The following is an 11,258-nucleotide window of genomic DNA, read 5'->3' as shown; positions in this document are numbered from 1 at the left end:
GTACATCAAATCCAATGGCAATTGACGTACCGGTAAGTGGGTGACCTCATCATCATACATGCTCATCATGATAAATTGACCTGCATTGAATCCAAGGCTTCATGGGGTGTGTAATTGATAGAATATAAGTCTTTTTTTTTGGGTGAACTGCCCCTTTACACAGATCTCGAACGAAGACAAATCCCCTTGCACTAGTGAGGGCCAAATATCCCCACAAGTATAGCAGAATATGACACATAGACCATGTTCCTGATATCGCCAGATCAGAGTCAAAAGGTGCAGATGAGAATCGCTGTGTGAATTGGCGTCGTTAAGGCGTGCATGGCAACAGTTTGTGTCGTGTGTGATTTCACACCAGAAGATATAAGATGATGCACCGTGTTGAAAATGGCTGTAGACGTTGAGAGAGACAATAGAGAGAGAGAGAGAGAGAGAGCCAGACGGACAGAAAGACAGAGCGATGTTGTATTGGACCGTTTCCAAATCAGGAGGACCAAAGCGAGCCTATCATGCAGCTGTAGCAATGAGGAACAAACTTTATTCCTTTGGAGGCTACCGTGGTAGAGGGACCTTCAACAACATGGAACAGATGGATGTCCATGTCTTCAACACAGTGTCTTTATGCTGGAAGAAGTTACCTCCAGTTGAACCTGGAGGTAACTTCTTCCAGTCCCTGGGACAACATATTTTCAGAGGAGGACGCCACCTAGAGGTTCCATCCATGAGTGAATTCCACACAGCTGTTCTGGTAGAATATACAGTCTACCTCTGGGGAGGATCATGTGGAGAGCAGTACTACAATGTGCTTTATGCATTTGATGTGGACGCCCACAGTTGGTTCAAACCCAGGGTTTCTGGCACTGCTCCAGAGGCGAGGTGGAGCCACTCAGCCTGTGTGTTGAAGAAATTCATGTTTATCCATGGAGGATGGAAACCGAAGACTGACTGCACTAATGACACATACAGGTTGGATACCAGCACAATGGTCTGGACATTAATTAACACCAGAGGATCTCCACCTCCTGCTTCAGCATGGCACTCTGCCACCATCATTGAGACAAAGATGTTTGTATTCGGGGGCGGAGGGGACTTGAGCCAATACAACGACATCAGAGTGTTTGACACAGAGACCGACCTCTGGCTGAGTACACCGTCTGCACAGCTTCTTCCAGATGGACGCTGCGGTCATTCAGCATTTACCTACGTTGGAGAGCTGTACATAGCTGGTGGTCTTAACGGTGACCAGTCCTTCAATGATGTGTGGAAATTCAACCCAGAGACCTTCTCCTGGAAGAAGGTTGAGCCCAAGGGTAAAGGACCATATTTAATGGTTGGTATGTGCTGTTGCATGATGGGAGATCGTATCATACTCTTTGGAGGACTAAATCGCAGAGTCTCCAGACTCCCCACTGATGAGCTGTACATCTTAGACTTGAGTCCTACTCTTAAGACTTTATGTAAACTAGCAGTTACTCAGTACTGTCTGGATCAGTCTGAACTCCCACACAACATCAAGTGGGAACTGGTAGCCACTGCCAACAAGGTCACTAAAAGAAGGAACAACAGAAGACATTGAGTCACTAAACCAGACTCCATGTGACCACCAGCATAATGTCGCTGTCTGGAGGAAACCTCTTAAGTCCATTTTCAAGTTTTTTTATGTATTTATTTTTTCATAAATCGGTGCTACTGAACACCCTTTACTTTGTTATGAACATATTGAACCAATGGAAATTATCAAAAAGCGCTTCTGAAAGAACCTCTCAACTCCATTGGATCCTCAAACTGTCAGTAGAAACACTTAACTCCACTGCCCTGTGGGGGCGTTTGTGTTTACCGTCTGACTGCCATGGCGGAGCACATATTGCGCGTTTCAAATGGATAATATCTTTATCTTTATCTGTATCTTATCTTTTTCAAGCTACTCCAGTCCAGCACAAAGAAAAGTCAGACACAGACACAGTAGGTTGTGTCAAGATCATGATCCCACTCCTCCCCTGCTGCCTGCTGGCACGAATGGGAGGAAGGGGATTCAACTTTTGCGTGAGTGTTTGTTTGTGTCGGTCCCACGTGTGTGATTGCGTGCGTGCGTGCGTGCGTGCGTGCGTGCGTGCGTGCGCGCGCGATTGCGTGCGTGCGTGCGTGTGTGCGTGCATGGGTGAGACTGTGAGACTGATGTGTGCGCCCATGCGCACATGTGAGTGAGCGAGAGAGAGAGGGACAGACTCGACACTGAGTGTGTGTGTGTGTGTGTGTGTGTGTGTGTGTGTGTGTGTGTGTGTGTGTGTCAAACTTGGAGCTTGGAGACCCATTGTCAGTGGAGTTAGGAGGTGTTCTCTGTCATTGATAAGAACTATCAATGACAGAGAAAACCACCTAACTCCACTTGAGCTGTATTTGGGTAAAGTGGTGATAATATAATGACACATGCAAGTATCTGATAATATACAAAGTCACAATACCAACTTTGATGAGGCAGTATTGCTTTCTTTCAAAAATATAAGGTTTTCTTCAATTTCTGAAAAATGTAAAATTTGTTTTTTCATTTCCTGAAAAATGAAGATTTTGGAGTCAAGTGGTTTCCCCCCCGTCAGCAGAGATATGACATCACTCATGTACAGTATCAGTACAGTATAGCCCCTGCTATTCATTTCAATGGAAGTTACTTAGTGGCGTTTTGAAGCACCCGGTAGAACGCTCTACTTCCACATTTTTGAGGGGCGCTAGCCCCTCCTATATACAGGTTTAATGTTTGTTTATAGTTCAATGTTTGTTTTAAAAAACGCCATTGACAATAAAGTGCGTTTAATGTTGGTTTTTAGTTCTATGTTTGTTTTAAGGTGACGGCCCTTTACTGTAGTTACAGTTAGATGAGTCGTGAAAACTTTGATCATCGATTTATTCCATTATAGACCATAGACCATTTTTAGGATTTTATCCCGAATGAAAACATTCTCTGAGGTTGCGGGGTCGCATGTCAAACTGGCGGTCCTTGGGACTGCTAGAGCCGTAAAAATCTTCTCTAATGGAGGTCCTTTGTGTATATTTTGTAATGGGGGTCCGCTGCCTAATTAGTGTCAATGTGGGGGGTCCTTGACATGAAAAAGTTTGGGAACCACTGCTTTATAACTACATATATGGTCCAGGCCCTGTTTCTACCCAGGTCTGGCACTGGCCTCTATCCAGGCCCTGTTTCTACCCAGGTCTGGCACTGGCCTCTATCCAGGCCCTGTTTCTACCCAGGTCTGGCACTGGCCTCTATCCAGGCCCTGTTTCTACCCAGGTCTGGCACTGGCCTCTATCCAGGCCCTGTTTCTACCCAGGTCTGGCACTGGCCTCTATCCAGGCCCTGTTTCTACCCAGGTCTGGCACTGGCCTCTATCCAGGCCCTGTTTCTACCCAGGTCTGGCACTGGCCTCTATCCAGGCCCTGTTTCTACCCAGGTCTGGCACTGGCCTCTATCCAGGCCCTGTTTCTACCCAGGTCTGGCACTGGCCTCTATCCAGGCCCTGTTTCTACCCAGGTCTGACACTGGCCTCTATCCAGGCCCTGTTTCTACCCAGGTCTGGCACTGGCCTCTATCCAGGCCCTGTTTCTACCCAGGTCTGACACTGGCCTCTATCCAGGCCCTGTTTCTACCCAGGTCTGGCACTGGCCTCTATCCAGGCCCTGTTTCTACCCAGGTCTGGCACTGGCCTCTATCCAGGCCCTGTTTCTACCCAGGTCTGACACTGGCCTCTATCCAGGCCCTGTTTCTACCCAGGTCTGGCACTGGCCTCTATCCAGGCCCTGTTTCTACCCAGGTCTGACACTGGCCTCTATCCAGGCCCTGTTTCTACCCAGGTCTGGCACTGGCCTCTATCCAGGCCCTGTTTCTACCCAGGTCTGGCACTGGCCTCTATCCAGGCCCTCTTTCTACCCAGGTCTGGCACTGGCCTCTATCCAGGCCCTGTTTCTACCCAGGTCTGGCACTGGCCTCTATCCAGGCCCTCTTTCTACCCAGGTCTGGCACTGGCCTCTATCCAGGCCCTGTTTCTACCCAGGTCTGACACTGGCCTCTATCCAGGCCCTGTTTCTACCCAGGTCTGGCACTGGCCTCTATCCAGGCCCTCTTTATACCCAGGTCTGGCACTGGCCTCTATCCAGGCCCTGTTTCTACCCAGGTCTGGCACTGGCCTCTATCCAGGCCCTGTTTCTACCCAGGTCTGGCACTGGCCTCTATCCAAGCCCTGTTTCTACCCAGGTCTGGCACTGGCCTCTATCCAGGCCCTCTTTCTACCCAGGTCTGGCACTGGCCTCTATCCAGGCCCTCTTTCTACCCAGGTCTGGGATAACAACACAGGAGGAAACAGTTCATTCTGAACTGAGCCTTTGTTAATTTGTTTTACTTATCCTCCCGTCCTCCTCCTACTCCTCCCAATCCATATTTCATAACCGTGAAATCGTGCATGCGCCAGATTTACGGCGCATTAGAACTTAAATGCCTGCGTCTTTCTTTTTTTTTGTTGAACGTGTTCGTTTTCATGATCATCGCACGTTTAAAGGCGAAGGCAGGCATGAGTCATCGTGGGTCCGTGCGAGGGGAGGATGTATGAGAGGCAGGTTTGGTGAGCGGCAGTACAATTTACAATTTACAATTTAGGCATTTAGCAGACGCTCTTAATCCAGAGCGACTTACATTAAGCAATAACAAAAAGCATGGCATACATCACATGTATAAAAAGTAGTTATCATGAATCATGCGTAAACTAAGAACGTAACAGTGGAGTATCTATGTAAACTATACATACTATACTATATAATATATTATACATGTGTACTATAAAGTGCTATGACTACATAAAGTGCAATTCTAGAGCTGTCTACATAACAAGCTATAAGTCTGTTTAAAATACTATCTAAGTCTACATAATGTGCTATCTAAGGGGCTAGACTAGGGCAAGTGCTACGGGCCATGGTGGAGTCTGAAGAGGTGGGTTTTCAGACTACGGCGGAAGATTGGGAGTGAGGCTGCAGTTCTGACTGCAATGGGAAGTGCATTCCATAGTTTTGGAGCCAGAAGGGAGAAGAGTTTGGGACGTGTGGAGCGTTGTCCCGGCGTTTTTAGTGAAGGTACCTCCAGCTTCCCTGCGTTGGCTGATCTGAGTGAGCGGGAGGGTTTGTAGGGTACGATCATACTTGTGAGATATGGGGGGGCCATGCCTTTGGTTGCTTTGAATGCCAGCATCAGAGTTTTGTATTCTGTGCGGGCAGCGACCGGGAGCCAATGGAGCGAGCGGAGAAGGGGGGAGACGTGTGAGAATTTTGGTTGGTTGAAGACCAAACGTGCTGCGGCATTTTGGATCACTGGCAGTGTCGCCATGTTCTGCTTATTATAAGCACATTCTGACTAGTTTTCCTGTATCTGTAGCTGTGGCTTGTGTTTTATTTTTATTTATTTTGTATGTATTCATTTATTTATTATTCTTTTTTTAGGGGGGGACGTTGCAGTTTGACACACAAAAAGTCTTGTAAGTCTTGTAATATTTTCAGATTGGTGGGTCTGTGGTCAAATACATTAATTTGGGGGATTTTGACATGGGAAAAAAGGTTTGAGAACCACTGCTTTAAAACAACAACACAGGGCTCTGCTGCTATATATTCCGAACGGGGGCTTTTTTTTGTGCGTGTGTGTGTTTTTTTTTTTCATAGACAAAACGACGTACAAAGGAGCGCATTGAGTGATGCACTGTAGTAGCGTTGAGGGCGTGTGCAGCGTTCGCTGGAATCCCTGCGTTAACCCATTTTGGGCGGGAACCCCTTTTGGTGTTTTAAGTTATACTTTAGCTGTTGAAAAATAGCAGATCTACAAGCTCATAGCGCGGCACCGAGTGCCGCGCTATGAACTTGCTATTTTGAAAAATCGTGAAAATGTGCCTCAAATCTTTGAATATATATATTATTCTTTCAGTTTCAGTTTTTAATTCAAATCTTTGCTTCTGGAGGGTCCCTGGGACAACATATTTTCAGATTATATTACATATAATTGTTGGGGTCCTTCACATGAAATATTGAGAACCACTGATATACAAACATGAGGTTTTTTCAGAACAAATTACATTTTAAAAATAATGTTTTTTAAAATGTCAGGCCTGAATGGGTTAACGGGGAGTAGAGCAGTAGCCCCCAGAGGGACCTTGGCTGACGACGGAGAGCCTTACTTAGTACCATATGAGGGGAGACCCCCCTTTCCAAGTACAGCATGTACCGTGTTCCCCAGACACACACGCACACACACACACACTCGCGCACACACGTCACAAGTATAACCCCGTCGCATTCAATCATCTTCATTTTTCTCCAGTGTCTAAATTTAGGAGCCCCGAGCAACAACAAAAAAAAAGCACAAAAGAAACGGTTGATTCGGGAATGGGGGGGGAGGGGGGGGGGGGGGGGGGGGTCATCCGCCGTCGTTCCTTTCTTCGTCCCGTTCCAGTTCGTGTGCCGTGCGCACCGTTTTCTTTTTTTCAACGAGCGTCCCCACGTGTTTTAGGCGTCGGGCAGCGTTTTGCTCCGGGGAGCTGTATCCTTTTTAGCAGCGGTGCGTGCGGCGGGTCGGGACGGGACGGGACGGGACAGGAGGAGACATCAAAACGCGGGCCGTAAATCTCTTGGAAAACTCGGGACGGTTCGCCCCGTCCGTCCGTCCGTCCGTCCGTCGCCTCACCTACGCCGCCAGTAAAGTTTCATTTAGAGAGCGTCCGCCGCATGCGGTCGCCGCGTAGTGGAAACATCGACTCTGCCGTAGCGGCACACATAGAAGCTTAAGCAGCTCTCTGCTCCGCTCTGACCTCCCTGTTGAGGACGCATGGAGCAGCTCTCTGCTCCGCTCTGCCCTCCCTGTTGAGGACGCATGGAGCAGCTCTCAGCTCCGCTCTGACCTCCCTGTTGAGGACGCATGGAGCAGCTCTCTGCTCCGCTCTGACCTCCCTGTTGAGGACGCATGGAGCAGCTCTCTTCTCCGCTCTGACCTCCCTGTTGAGGACGCATGGAGCAGCTCTCTGCTCCGCTCTGACCTCCCTGTTGAGGACGCATGGAGCAGCTCTCTGCTCCGCTCTGACCTCCCTGTTGAGGACGCATGGAGCAGCTCTCTGCTCCGCTCTGACCTCCCTGTTGAGGACGCATGGAGCAGCTCTCTGCTCCGCTCTGACCTCCCTGTTGAGGACGCATGGAGCAGCTCTCTGCTCCGCTCTGACCTCCCTGTTGAGGACGCATGGAGCAGCTCTCTGCTCCGCTCTGACCTCCCTGTTGAGGACGCATGGAGCAGCTCTCTGCTCCGCTCTGACCTCCCTGTTGAGGACGCATGGAGCAGCTCTCTGCTCCGCTCTGACCTCCTGTTGAGGACGCATGGAGCAGCTCTCTGCTCCGCTCTGACCTCCCTGTTGAGGACGCATGGAGCAGCTCTCTGCTCCGCTCTGACCTCCCTGTTGAGGACGCATGGAGCAGCTCTCTGCTCCGCTCTGACCTCCCTGTTGAGGACGCATGGAGCAGCTCTCTGCTCCGCTCTGACCTCCCTGTTGAGGACGCATGGAGCAGCTCTCTGCTCCGCTCTGACCTCCCTGTTGAGGACGCATGACGGCTGAGGAGGAATCCACTTTAGGTTCTTTTACTGCAGTGGTTCCCAAACCTTTTCATGTCAAGGACCCCCAAATTGACCCTAATTAGCCCTGTGTGGACCCCCCCCCCCCCCCCCCCCCCCCCCCCCCACACCCCCCCATTTACAAACATATCCCAGGGAGCTCCCGTAAGAGAAGATCTTTACGGCTCTAGCAGTGATTCTCAACCCGTTTCATTTCAAGGACCCGCAGTTCGACGTGCATTAGTCTACGGACCCCCATTGAATGGCATGTATATCTCCGAGACCCCAATTTATATTTTAAAATCATTGTTAATTTAACTCTGAGAGTGTACAAATGGAACCAAATGGACCCGTAACTCTCAGAGTTATATGAGCTATATGGACCAGAGCTATAATCATAACCATTATAAAGACCAAAGGAACTGTGGTTGTAACTTGTTGTGAACATTTAGGCTTGTATGAATTGAATAAATAACATCCCATCGTTTTTCAACCAGCGCTGTTCTCTCCTCCGTGTCTGTATAACTCCATTCCAAAGTAACGTAACATGCTAATGCTATGCTGCTCCGTAGAAAGGTCTTGCACAACGAAAATAGCAGATCTACAAGCTCACAAGGCGTGAGGCAGTGTAGACTTGTAACTTTGACAACAGCTGTTGTGAATTTTGGCCAATCAGAACGGCAGCTGCAAAGCCAGCCTGCATGCATTTCGCTGGCTGTGCTCGGCTGTGTTAACCCTTCACTCCATGTTCGTTTCAGAACACGGTGTTTTAAACTTTTAATACTTGATTGTATGGAAAAAAAATAATGATATTTTACCGCCAAATAATCGACTATTAACCGATTTGTATGGTATTCGTATCAAAAATCACGTTAATGCCCTAGTGCAAGGGATGTTTTGGTTGGTTAAAATAAAAAGAAGATTATAGAAAAATATGCATATTGAGTGTGTGTGTGTGTGTGTGTGTGTGTGTGTGTGTGTGTGTGTGTGTGTGTGTGTGTGTGTGTGTGCGTGTGTGTGTGTGTGTGTGTGTGTGTGTGGGCCTAAGTGTTTTTTAAAAACCTTTAAATAACAGGAATAAAAATGATTTACTTTTGTTCTACTCACTCTCATCTTTATGGAAACATATTTTGTTTTAATCAGAATTTATTCAGCATTTTGTTGTACTTGTGCCTAAAATCATCATATGGTGTGACATGACAATAATTGTTTATAAAATGAAAATGGAGTACACCTTTCTTAAGTTACTCACTTTATCAAAGTCCTTTATCATAACTAACCTGTAATCCACTATAGTTTTGTGAAAAAATTATTAAATCTGTATATTATTTTCGTAATCAACACTCAATGTGAGGCCCATGTCGTCGGTCTTTCAACATATGTTGTATTTATTGTGACAAAACTTTCTCTAAAATTACACAAATATTTGTGACTCTTCCTGATACTATTTGCTATGTAATCCATGAACATTAATGGTTTCATCATTAATAAAGGTATGATTTTTTCACTATTTGGAACGTCACACCAAATTATTTAGTGTCACACCGTATGATCATATCTTCATTTTTCAAAGCAAACTGTGTTTTAACCTACCTATTAGTGAGTACTGAACTTTACAGATTCATTAAACAATTACTCAGGAAAAACAGCAACAGGAAAATTGCTTTAACATTGAATAACATGCAATGACTGAATAAAACAAAATTAAACACATTTTATTGTGGATAGTTGCACAAAACAAATGTTTAAATGGACAAAAGAAACATGGGTCTTTGTTATTTATTGTTATATCTGTAGGAAAATACATTTTGCATCATATGGTGTGACAAAAAAGTCATATGGCGTGACAGGCAGACAGTCACACCATTATGATATAGTGTCACACCATATTATGTTTTCTGCACTTAACATAACCTTGAGGCTACTAGCTACACATTAGCATGCTAACAACATGCTAGCTATAACAAAGCAACATAGATTTACATGTAATTATGACCAAAAAATCTAATAACTTTAGCTTTTTTAATGCAAAAGGTGTCACACCCACAGACACTCGGATGAGTCGCATTGGTCAGCGTTCCAACAAGATCGTATTTCATGGAAATGTTAAAATTATAATTCACCACAGACACCTGTCATGCTATTGTAATGCAAGTACTGAGCAGCCTTACTGAAGAAGGACCTCTCTATCCCAATGGGTGTCCAAACAATTGCCTGTTGAAATTTCCCAAAATGGTGTCACACAATATGATTTTGGTTTGGGGGACAAAATCCTTTTGATCAGAAATGACTGAAAACATTATGCTTGGACTTTGAAAAGATTAGGCTCACAAATAGACATCTATATTATATTTATGGAATTTTTAAAATAATTTGAGCATTTTTCCCCTTAGTTTTATTCAAGTTCCTACTTTGAGAAACAGGGCCAGGACAGTCGCACCATATGAGTTTTGCTATGTTTGAGTATGTTCACATGAAGCATAATGTCCTGCACAATATTCAGAAGGTTTTTGACAAATATATTTTTTATTTATACGCGTTTGACACTGAGGACAGCAAAGGACAGCATGTCACGTCACCCACCCACGTGTGTGTGTGTGTGTGTGTGTGTGTGTGTGTGTGTGTGTGTGTGTGTGTGTGTGTGTGTGTGTGTGTGTGTGTGTGTGTGTGTGTGTGTGTGTGTGTGTGTGTGTGTGTGTGTGTGTGTGTGTGTGTGTGTGTTTCCACAAAATAATAGCAAATGCTCGATAGTGGGCTCGATAAGGACCCGGCTCGATAAGCCTTCTCGATAAGGTGATCGTTATCAATAAAACCTTAACGAGCTCCATCCCTACCCATAAGGGTCCATTTGGTTCCAAACTATCATGTATCATTTTCCCTCAAGGACCCCTGGGCGTCCCCGGACCCCACTTTGAGAACCACTGTTTTACCGCACTAGAAAAAGTAGTGAAAAGTTAATTGATACTGCAATATAGAAATACTCTGGAAAAAAGTATCAGTATCAAAATGTACTTGGAGTACCAAAAGTAGAAAGTGCTGGAAGATGTCTCATGTTTTCATTGTATACAAACAAATCTTTTTAAAATAGCGGAAGTGCTTTGCTTTAATGTAATTGCCTTGCTTTTACCTGTGCCAGCACGTTGATCCACTAAGGTTGTGTGAAATAAATAACGGTTGACTTGATTTGATATCCTGCCCATGCATTTATCCTGCAATCCCTCGGAGGCCTCCCCCCACTTACCGGCTTCGCTCCTAACTTACTTATCCTTCAAGAACTAACCAAACAAGGCCTACCCCGTATTACCGCTACAATCTCTGCCCTCACTGCTCTCCTCAGCCATTACTTTTACCTGCTCATTTCCTATGCCATAATAACCCTCACTGCCTCCGCTAATACCTCAGTGTGTTGGTCCAATCACGGCTATTGTAGGCCTACATCATGACATCATGGATGATGTCACAATGTACTGCACTGCAGTGGTCAAATATGGACATGTGACACCCCCCCCCCCCATCCAAATATGAAAATACACAAACAAGGCCAGAATAGTATAAAAGGAAGGTGAAATGGCAGAAACGGCTCACAAAAGCAAATCAATAGACCCGGATGATGAAATTGCCAAAAAAAAGCTCTTTTTGA

This window comes from Electrona antarctica (genome assembly GCF_951216825.1).
Source record: "Electrona antarctica genome assembly, chromosome: 22".
NCBI lineage: Eukaryota > Metazoa > Chordata > Actinopteri > Myctophiformes > Myctophidae > Electrona > Electrona antarctica.
Note: the sequence above shows the minus strand (reverse complement) of the source record.